General features: G+C 39.4%; 1 protein-coding gene across 1 annotated transcript in view; it reads left to right on the top strand.

Annotated features, from left to right (window-relative positions):
- Window positions 1–2,330: 2,330 nt before the first annotated feature.
- ABCA12 (ATP binding cassette subfamily A member 12) overlaps window positions 2,331–11,196 on the top strand; it is a 217,092-nt gene continuing 208,226 nt past the window's right edge. Inside the window, exon 1 of the mRNA XM_044241547.1 lies at window positions 2,331–2,490. The gene's annotated coding sequence lies outside the window, so the exon portion shown is untranslated. The remainder of the gene's footprint in view (window positions 2,491–11,196) is intronic.

The following is an 11,196-nucleotide window of genomic DNA, read 5'->3' as shown; positions in this document are numbered from 1 at the left end:
TTTTTTAATATTTTGTTTATTTATTTGACAGAGAGAGGGCAAGTAGGCAGAGAGACAGGCAGAGAGAGAGGGGGAAGCAAGCTCCCCGTCAAACAGAGAGCCCGATGTGGAGCCCGATCCCAGGACCCTGAGACCATGACCCGAGCCAAAGGCAGAGGCCCAACCCACTGAGCCACCCAGGCGTCCTTGGGCTCACATTCTTAACTTCTTTCCAAACTGCTTCTAAGAAGTCTTCCTTGACTCAGGGATTGAGGAACTTTGACAGAGTAGGATGTCTGTGAACATCCAACACTTCATGTGTTCACATCTGATTTTCCTCTACTGTCCCACCACCCTGGTCCCACCACCCTAGCCCTGGCCTGATCATCCTTCTCTTCTTTGTCCGTTATTCCTTTTCATATGGTCCCCAAATGTGAAAAATTGGCATCTCTCAGTGCCCTATTATTTAATTTGTTGACAAGCTCTGTAACTTCTTCCTGCAGTGTGCCTTGAATCTGTCTCTGACCTTTTCCTCCTAATTCCTACTACTTCAGTTCAGACCTCATTACTTCCCATCAAGAAATCTGAAGCCATCTTCTGACTGTTTTTCTCTACTCCTTTATTATTATTGTTGTTTTTGTTAGTACTATTAGTGTTACCACGTCTTATCATTGTTCTAAGATTCCTCCCAAAGTTAAGCTGTGATGATTCCTGTCCCCTGATTTTTTAAAAACAATCCTTTCATCTCTTTTGCATTTGCAATTGTGCCCAAATTTCTCACCTACCTTGTGAGGAGATAATTTGAGACCTCTTTTCCCAGGGGCTATCAGAAAATGCTTGGGAGATTTTACCAACCATTCTCAAGTAAGGATGAAATGCAAACAGCCCCAGGAAGTAGTCACATGCTTCTTATCGTAATGAGGGCAGGGCAGTCGAGGCCATGTTACAAAGAGAAACATGATTTCCTCATGGGAAATTAAACTGTGTTGTGTTTAGAAGAAAATTAATGTTTGCTCTAGTGAGATGTGTTTGCCTTAGAGTAAACCAGGGAGGAGCCCAGGTGTGACGTTGATAGTTCAGTGTCTTCCCTACCTCAAGGGAGCAGAACCCACTTACCCTTCTTAAGGAAAGACTGCCTTAGTATTTGGTTGTAGATCAAGTATTTGGTTGTAGATCCAATGCTGGCAAAATTCAAGAAAGAAAGTAGCTTTCTTTTCTTAATGAGAAAGGGATAAGCCTTTGGGATGAAAGAGTTTGGGATTCCATGTGTGGAGAATTGAGATTGAAAAAGGATTGTGAGATGATGGTCAAGGGGCTCTAAGAGATAAATCAGGGCTGGGAATGAGAGGGGCAACCTCCCTCTCCATCGCTCTCTATAAGCACAAACTCTTATTCTGATTTTTCCTTTCCCATTCTCTTACTTTTTCTTCCCCCTTCTTGTTTTTAGCACTTACATTCCATCATCATTTATAAATCAGTTTGTCTGATTACTATCTATCTCCCTCTACTAAGATGTAAGCCCATGAAGGCATAAAACTTTATATTAATCAAAGTTGTCTCCTCGAAGTCTTGAACAGAGCCTGGCTCAAGTTAAGCACAAGTAAAATATGTGTTGAACAAATGAGGGAAGGCTGGAATGAAGGAAGCCGTGAAAGAACCTTAGAAGGCACAGACTGTGAAGCTTTTCCCCATCACATATGCTATGAGGGACTGAGTTGGACCAGTTTTCTTATACTATTCTGCTTTGGTGAAGCTTACCTGACTTGTTAAGAAATAAGCCACTTAAATAAAGCCAACGTTGAGCAAAAGAAGAAAGGCACAAGAGCATGCGAACAGTATGATTCTAGTTACATGAAGTTTAAGCAGACAAAGTAAGCTATACTGTTAAAGGTTGCCTTCGAGGTTTGTAAGACCACTTTAAAAAAAAAAAAAAAAGATGGGGCAGGAAGTGATTATCAAAACCTCCAGGATAATGAAAGTTAGAAAGAAAGTGTGGTGGGCTGGGCTGTTCAGCCCGTATGCACCCTCCCAGCTCCCACAGGTTGCTCTCAGTTCCACTCTTCTGACTTTGCTGTGAACTTGGACATATCTCAAATAATACCTGGCGTGGTTTGAAAGGTATTATGGTTACAGTTATTGCATAGCAAACCACCCCAAAACTTAGTGATCTAAGAAAACATTTTATTATGTTCATAGACTCTGACAAAGAGTATCAAGACTAATTAATTGTTGATCTAAGGCTGACTCAAGCCCCAAGTTCCAGCAGTTACTTTGTGTACTCTGGCCCTTTGCTCTTCTTTCACTGCATTTTCCCCCTCTTCATCTTCAAGTATTTTGCTTTTCAGGGAAGCAGAAACAAAAAAGGATGCCATTCTTCTACTACGTAAACTTCAAAGCTGGAAATGGCCTTTGACCTGTTTATTGATTTGTCTGAGATCTTCCATCCTCTAGACTCTGCTTTAGACCAACACTTGGTCAAGGTGAAGAGACAACAGAACCCCCAAAAATAAGGTAAGGGAAACAAGTCAGCTGAAACATTAAGTAAAAATTCATGATTACTGGGGCACCTGGGCGGCTCATTCTGTTAAGCATCTGCCTTTGGCTCAGATCATGATTCCCGGGGCCTGGGATTGAGCCCCCAATTGGGCTCCCTGCTCAGTGGGGAGTCTGCTTCTCCCTCTCCCACTCCACATGTTGTGCTCCCCCCCCCATTCTGTAAAATAAATAAACAAATCTTTAAAAAGTTCATTATTATTATAGAAAGGTGGACTGGTTTCTTCTAAATGAACTAGTCAAAGATAAGTCATAGGTGAGATTAGACAGTGACATGCACATCCTGGAATTCCAGACTTTGAAACAAGGCAGTTTGTTGTTTTCCTTGTATAAGACATCATTATAAATTTGTGGTAAAACAAAATGTAGGATTCCCATGGAGGTTTATCTGTCTTTACACTGGGCGTGCTCTCTTACTGGGATGGAATGCTGACAGGTTTGCTGACAGACCGGCTCTCCCTCTGCCTAGAGCACAGACACATTCCCTATGTGGTATCTGGAGGCAAGACTGTAGGGTAGGAAAAGGTTCAGAAGAGTTAAAAAGCATAGACCAGACTGGCCATTTATACTCAAAGTGTTATTTGCTGGTTACTTTCTTAAAAATCGATTCTCAATGTAAAAAGAAACAGACACCCATAAAGCACTATGATGGATCTCTTATGCTCATGCTAGTTACTGGTCTCATTTCAAAGTTTTCTTACACTCACATCTGCCTACCCAGTGGACAAGAAGACATTGTCATAGAGCATTTGGTGAAGGGTTTGCATTTTTAAAGAATCGGGGGTAAGAGTAGTAATGCCCTATTGCTTTGGGGACTGCTACAGAACTAAAGCATCAAAGAACTTGTAAAGACCACCTGTTTGGTTAGTTCACCCTTGCCATCAAAAATAAAATCCCCATGTTTAGAGCATTGATGAGAAGATGAAATACATTTTCAAGTACTTTTTCTTTTTGGCAGTACTTCCAAGATACCGTCCAAACCTGGGGGTTAAGATGACTGCATGATTTTTCACGTGAAATAGTGTGTACATGGTCCTACAGTTTGCACTTAAAGTGCCTTTCCTCACACTGCCCAGCATGCAACATTCCTTGCTCATTTCTGGATGGCCACCTGCTTCTTTCTCTATTCCTGTGCCTTCCTGAACCTCTTTGCTGGCTCTAGGTCACCCACACATCTCCACACTTCTTGACTTCCTAGGAGGTGGGGAGCATCTGCATGGGGAAGGTCCCAGCTCACATTAATCTTGTTCTTCTTTCTGGTTCTTCTCCATGATACGGATTTTAAATGACTTTCAGTGGAAGTTAGCAAATAGTCCTATATCGATAAAAGACTGGCAGTAGGCTAAAAAAAGAAAAACCAAAGAAGTCTGGATAACCCTGATCAAGTGTTAATTATGCTGTTGTTAATCACTTTTTTTTTTTTTAAAGATGGTAAGAGTAGAGTTAGAAGTTAGGGTAGGGGAACCTGGGTGGCTCAGTCATTAAGTGTCTGCGTTCAGCTCACGACATGATTTCAGGGTCCTGGGATCGAGCCCCACATCTGGCTCCCTGTCAGTGGAAGCCTGCTTCTCCCTCTCCCACTGCCCCTGCTTCTGTTCCTCTCTCTCTCTCTCTGTCAAATAAATAAATAGGTAAAACTTTAAAAAAGTTAAGATATAAAGAATATTTCCTTTTGGATCAACTGAACTGTTGTGATTGTAAAATCACAATTCTAGAACCAAATTCTCTCTCCATATCTCTCTCTTTCTGATCTTTTATCACATTTTGGCTCTTCGCATTTTTGAAGTGGTACACTAATTATATGTAAAATATAATAGTTGAGCTTGATTGCACATATCATTTCCAACAATCTCTAATGCATTTTATTGTTTGCCCAAGGGTTAAATATAATTGTTTTAATTCTTCACTTAAAGAAGTAGAAGTGAAATGATGGGCACACGAGGTCATTTTCTTCAATATGTAATTTGTTAACCATTCCTCAAGTATCTAATATTAAAGGCAATAATTTGAACAAGAATTGAGCGTCCGGTTATATATAATAAACTCTGCAGTGAAATATGTCTGCAGGCTAATTAAAGATACTGAGTCATTTTACACTGCCCAGTACTTTTTTATTCCAACAATTTGGTATATACAGGCCCTGTCTGAGCTTCCAAATTAACATTTACAGCATGAACATAACTTTGCCAGCTAGACAGCCAATCACCAGTATTGTGTTAAAAACAAAGACAAAAACCAGCTTGTGAATGTGAAAGGCTGTAGCGAGAAGTGGCCAGGACGGATGAAACCATTAGAAAGGATCTAGAGAGTGTGGCTGTTTCATGGTTTGAAACTTTAGAAGAATTCAGAAATCCATGTTTCATTGCAAGCTGGGTACTATTTACACAATTCTTTGATTGAAACTGAAATAATATTGTAGTTGATCCTTTACAGTTAGAAGCTTTATTATGGAATAAATTTAAAATCAATACATGTGAAGTTCAAGAGAGGGTCATTGCCTGAAAATGTGGGTAAAAGTAAAAAGTCCTGCAATAAATGCCTAAAACACGGAGGTTTGTGCTAAACTTTGCATTTAGAGAGAAAGCTAAAATAAAGGCTAACGTATAAAAAATGGGGCTGTATAGAGGTTTCTTGAAACGTAGATCTTGAACAAAATTTGGGAGTCTTCTTGCAAGAGAATCTACCTTTTCTCTTACCTGCTTCTCACCTGGTAACCCATTTACACAGGGTGGGCCAATCTTTGCTGTTGGTCAGATACATCTTGGTGAGAAGGGGGAGATTTCTCTCTCAGAGACCAGAGGTGAGCAGTCCCACTGTATTCCTTCACTGTGATTTCCCTCCCCACCAAGGCCTTTGACATTTTATGAGAGCAAGTGTACTTCTCTTCAGTCATGAGTAGATTGTACAGCCTCGACTAGACATAAAGCCCCAGGAAGTACCTTCTAGCCACTGCGACCCTTCCCCTGAGGCCTGAGGAGACCCCTTTGAATGGTCTTTGCTGTTGAGTTCAGCGTGTTCTTTTCCCTTCTTATTCCTGAAATGAAAATAACTTTACTTTTTTGTTTTTATTACAAAGTTTCATAACATTGCTCCTTTTTGTTGCTAATAGATTTCATTGTCTCTGCCTAAGATTAAAGCTGGTATTTTCTTTCAAACCTCAGAGATTGTTCCTGGCTGGGTACCAGGTCAATTCCCCACCAATCCAACCACCTTGCCATTTTATTCTCTTTGGGGGAAATCTTGGGCTAGTCCTTCTCCGCATTTTGAGAACATAGATTCTTTTTGGACACGTTTGCTGAGCTGAATAACCGGTCCATCGCTGAAGGACTTTTACACTCTCTCTTCTGCTTTTCTACCAGTAGCTCAAACAGTTAGCACATAGCTGCACAAAGGGACTAGACATGTTCAAGAGAACTGAATTTACCAGATACTAGTAAGCCATCTGAAAAAAAAAAAGACTCCCAATTTTCTACAAATAACCTTGTAATTAAATACAAACTAATGAATATTTTTATGGGTGATCATTTGTTAGATTCATTTGTTACTATTTGGATTCATTATGAATTTTTCAGTCTCTTTTTATTTTAGTTTTTGAAGAGGCAATATGTGTTTATGGGTCAAAACTGAAAAATATGTTAAAAAATGCATACTCAGAGAAATCTCACTCCCATTTATCCATTCATATAGATAACTTTTGCCATTAGTTTCTGGTTTATTTACCCTGTGTTTCTTTTTCCAAAAATTAGTAAGTATGTATGTTTCTGTATATTATGGGTATTCCTTTTTCCTTATGCAAAAGATAGCATATAGTATATACGTTCTTTTGCTGTCTCACTGTAATAACTCTTCATAGAGACCTTGTTCTTTTTGTTAGTTTCTACAGAGTCCTCCATTATGTCAATATTGTAATAAGTATTTTTGGTCAAAATATCCCAAAATAAGACTTCAAATAATAAAAACTATACATTATAAAACTTGTTTAAAGATTAAAAATCTATGGAAGAAGCATATTGGGAAAGATTACATGAAATTAGAGTTAGCGTAAGTAGTTGTCGTAAAACTTGAAAAAAAGCTAAAACTTCACGTGATAAAGTTTATGAATCACTAAAATCTGATACCAGAATAAAATCTGATATCAGAATCTTCTTAACAAAATTTGGACATGTCAAATTTGACCTGGGGAAATTGAGTTTGTTAGAAGAGCTTCTGGAGAAAAATCACAATAACAAAAGCTATAATTAGGAAAATACAGTGTTTTCAAGAAATCCAATAGAATAATCATAGCTTGAGAGTAATATTTAAGTTGGAAAAAATCAATTTCAGTAAAAATAATTTCAGTTACATTAAAGATAAAAGTGGAAAAAAAGAATTAACTGCCATGTGTAGAAAATTGATCAAAGAATCAACTTAGCTTAATGAAATAAGCTCCAGAAAATATTTTCATGATGAAAATTGATCATGTTTGTATAAACCTGTTTAACGTATCTTATATGGGATCAAATTATCTACTGGGGCATAAAGTGGTATCAAAATAAGCTGTACTAGCTTTTCCTAGGGTCCTTTTCTACATGTTCTGGCCTTGATTTTTTTCTCATCTCCTCTTTTCTAGTCTTTGATGTATCATTTGCAGAGCTGCTTAACTATGAATCAGCTCATTTTTTCTCAGAAGCACTTCTTTCTACCTCCCATTTCTCAACAACTCAAAGCTTCTTTGCTCCTCAAGCCCTTGGCTTCATCTGGCATATTGGACCTCCTTCCTTTTATCACACATCATCTTTGTGGTCATTTGCATATTTTAAATATTCATTAGCATTTTGAAGAAAGCAACCACCCTTCCCTGCAAGTCCCCTTATCACCTTTCTTTGAAATCTGTGCTGCCCTGTCTAGCTCCCTGCCTCTTCTCTTTCCCCTCACCTATATTCCTGATTCCCCAAAGCATATATTAGTCTTGCAGTGGCTGGGGCTAATCCTGTTCTTGGTTGGGGAAACTCTAGGAGCAGTTGGTGTGGAGTTCCAATGACTAAGCATCTTACTAACCCTGCTGCCATTTCTAAGTTGCCAGTGTGCCCTCAGTTGGTAATCATATTGAAGCTTGTGCTTTGGTAAATCCTAATTCCAGAGTTTGTATTCTTGTCTTCCTACTTGTTGCTTCAGTTTTTGTTTCGATAGCACACTTGGTACTCCTGTCTTACTAAGATTGCATTGCCAGCCTTTATTAGGGCCTAGAGTCCTATATTTGACTTGTATATAGCCTCAGGTCTGGGGCCCTGTTTCTAGAAATTTCTAATATCTGTCTGCCTCCTGACAAATTTCTACCTGAGTATTACCTGCTCTCCACCACCCGTTTCCAGGCTTCTCCTATCTACTGGAATGCCTATCCTTTCTCTCACATTGAACTTCCCAGGCACAGACCATATGACTAGAATCCTCCCTCATCCCCACACAGTTTTCTCCAGATAGTATCCGGGTCACATTATGCTTCTTTCCATTTCTAGATTCTGGCCTCACCCTCTAGCATCTGTTCAGTTCTGGGAAGTAATTTCTGCAAGTCTCAGGTCAAGCCTTCATTCCAAATTCCCATTTTGACAAACCCTTTAAAATATTTAAGTACCTAAATTAACATTTTTATTGTACCATTCTCCACTCTTTTTGGAGTTTACCTGTTAAAATTTATTTCCTTCTAGGAGAGACTTTTTTGATTGATTGATTTTTATTTATTTGCTCCATAGTGCTCTTAAGTATCCTTAAGATAACAAATTCACCTGCTATCTATAGTTGTCCCAAAATTTCATATCATTGCTGTTACTAAATTAGAAGAGTTATCCATAATTAATTTATTGAAAAATTGTCATGTGCCCGTGTATGTAGGAAACAAAGATAAGGTAGAGTCCTTGTCCTTAGCTCACTCGGACATCATACAGTTAAAATACAATATGGATAAAAGTTCCACCAGGTGGGATATGTAAGGAACTCTGGGAGCACAGAAGTAGGCTTGACTTACTTTGAAGTAAGAGTATCAGGGGTTGCTTCACAGCTTATTTGAGGTGCTTTCTGAAGAGTGAGTAAGAGTTTACCATAAAAGTAAGGTTATGCCTGGCCGAAGAAACAGGAAGGAGGAAGATATGGAGGCATGCCACAGCATGGCACATTGTACTAGAGGAAGTATGAATAATTTGGGTGGCCCTATTGAGTGGGGGAGGGGCAGGAAATACGCCTGGAGAGACAGGTTGGGGACCCCTGGTGAAAGATCACATGGTATGCTAAGGAGTTGGGACCTGATTCTATTGGTGATAGGAACCTATACCTGACAGTTGAGCAATTCAACTGCCTGATGGAGTAATCCAGCCCTTCTTGTCTGCCTCAAAATGTATTCATAGCATTTGAAGAATAAGCAAGACTTCTGTGCTCTGGAAGTTACATAACATTAGTGTGACTCTTCCAAAAGCCAGGTATCATTCTAGACATTATCCCTACATACCACATTTTACATACAAAGATCTTCCCCTGCTTTGTAGATACCTTGTAGAAAACTATACTTAATAGCACTTAATGTCAAATTAACCTGCTATCTTGATATTTATTTACTTTTCTTACATTTGAATATTATGGTGAGTGCAGAAAATTTTTCATAAAAACAGTAACTTTTCACACATGCATGTGCACCTGTGCAAAAGAAGGACAACGAGAAAGTGAGAGACTGGAAGGGTTTTCTGATTTGGCAATGTACATTTTGTATTTTTCTAAGTTGTATCGATCATGTATGGTTTCTCCTTGTCTTGTTAGGATAAGCTGTCAAAATTTCCTGGCAAAAGACTAACAACTTTAATTTTATCTTAGAGTTCTATAAAAGAAATTATCTGTCAAGTAGCCATGAAGACATTTCCAAAGCTCTTCCTTTTCATGAATATTTTCAACAGCTGTGATCTAGAGAAGCATAAAGAGGTACTCCTGAGAGCGGTGGATTTCCTGCCTTGTTTGTACGTGTGAATCTTAGGGAAATGTAGCAGGATGGATCATTTGTGTGTTCAATGTTTACTTAGCATTTAGGCTACACCAGGCACTTATCTAGGTGCTGGGATGAGGTTTACAAAGACCGAGGGTGATTCCCTTCATTCCCGTGTCACCTTGATATCTGTTAGTGGTTTCCTTCTTTGTCCTCTAGCTTGAGGCTACTTCACTCCAGCAGGCTTGGCCCTGAATTCTACCAGGGTGGAAAGTACATGGTATTTATGAGACTACAGCCAATGACGGAGGGTGGGGACTTCCTCTGAAATTGCTTCTGTGCCTGGCTTCCCATTCTCTCTCTTGCTTTATTCATTCCCTACCAGTTTTTCCTGGGAGCACTGGGGACAATGGATGATGGGTAGCCCTGTGTATCAACCAGGGTTCTTCAGAGAAGTAGAACCAGTAAGAGATAGATAGATAGATACATATATTTATGCATATGTACATGCAGTTCACAGTGCACAGTACTTACGTTCTGTTAGTTGCTGCAAATACTGAATTAGCAAATACTGAACCATTGGTCCTAAAGGGAATACAGGATTGGGTTCCTGGGGCCACCACTGGCAACATTTTCCTCAACCGATCAACCCATAACCTTGTGCCATGTGTGTTTCTATTCTAAAGATACCTTATTTAATATGCATGTATGTATGTATGTATAATTCATTAACCCTGAACTCAACTCCTACCTAATACATATCTTTTCTCCACAAGCCTCCCTGCGCTTAGTAACACAAGACGGTACTTAGCATTATTCTGGGGAGCCATTTTATTTATTTTTTATTTTTATTTTTATCTTTTTTTAAAGATTTTATTTATTTATTTGACTGAAGAGATCACAAGTAGGCAGAGAGGCAGGCAGACAGAGGAGGGGAAGCAGTCTCCCTGCCGAGCAGAGAGCCCAATGCGGGGCTCGATCCCAAGACCCTGGGATCATGACCCGAGCTGAAGGCAGAGGCTTTAACCCACTGAGCCACACAGGTGCCCCGTTGGGGAGCCATTTTAAACAGCATAATCAACAAAAAGCACAAAAATACAAAAATATGGCACTAACTCAATAATGAAAAGAATACTTGTTTACAGTTGTGAGAGCTGAAAGCAGGCAGAGATATGCCTGTTTGACCTCAGATGAAAACATGCACATTGGGCAGCTTAGACTTTTCACTACTCTGTGCACGATGTCCATGAGTGATTGCAAAACCATCTTGAGTATTGGTTTTGGGGTTACTAATGAATTTTAGTAGGCAAATTAGCAAATACAGAATCCACCAATAATAAAGATTGACTGCATATGTGTATATGTTGTATACATGTATACATATGTGTGTTGCATATGTATGTTAAACATGCATGTGTATAAATGCTGTAGATGCATGTGTGCAATTATACATACATAAATATACATACATTATATATGATGCAGGCAGGCTGGGTCCCAGGATCCGGAGGAGGGTCCTACAGGACCAGCCAAGAGAGTCCTTGGCTTCACACAGGATAAAAATCAAACACAAGCCGGAAAATGTGAAAGCAGAGTTTATTGAATAGCGTGGGTGACAGGTAGAGGAATAACAGATGGAGAGTCTGGGAGACTTGGAAATGAAAGGCGAGTGAGTCTTGTCATTGCTTAGGAATTGGAAAGGGGCCCCCGGTTTGTGTCCT

Source organism: Neovison vison, chromosome 3 (assembly GCF_020171115.1).
Source record: "Neovison vison isolate M4711 chromosome 3, ASM_NN_V1, whole genome shotgun sequence".
NCBI lineage: Eukaryota > Metazoa > Chordata > Mammalia > Carnivora > Mustelidae > Neogale > Neogale vison.
The sequence above is the reverse complement of the archived record's forward strand: the minus strand, read 5'-3'. Positions and strand labels throughout refer to the sequence as shown.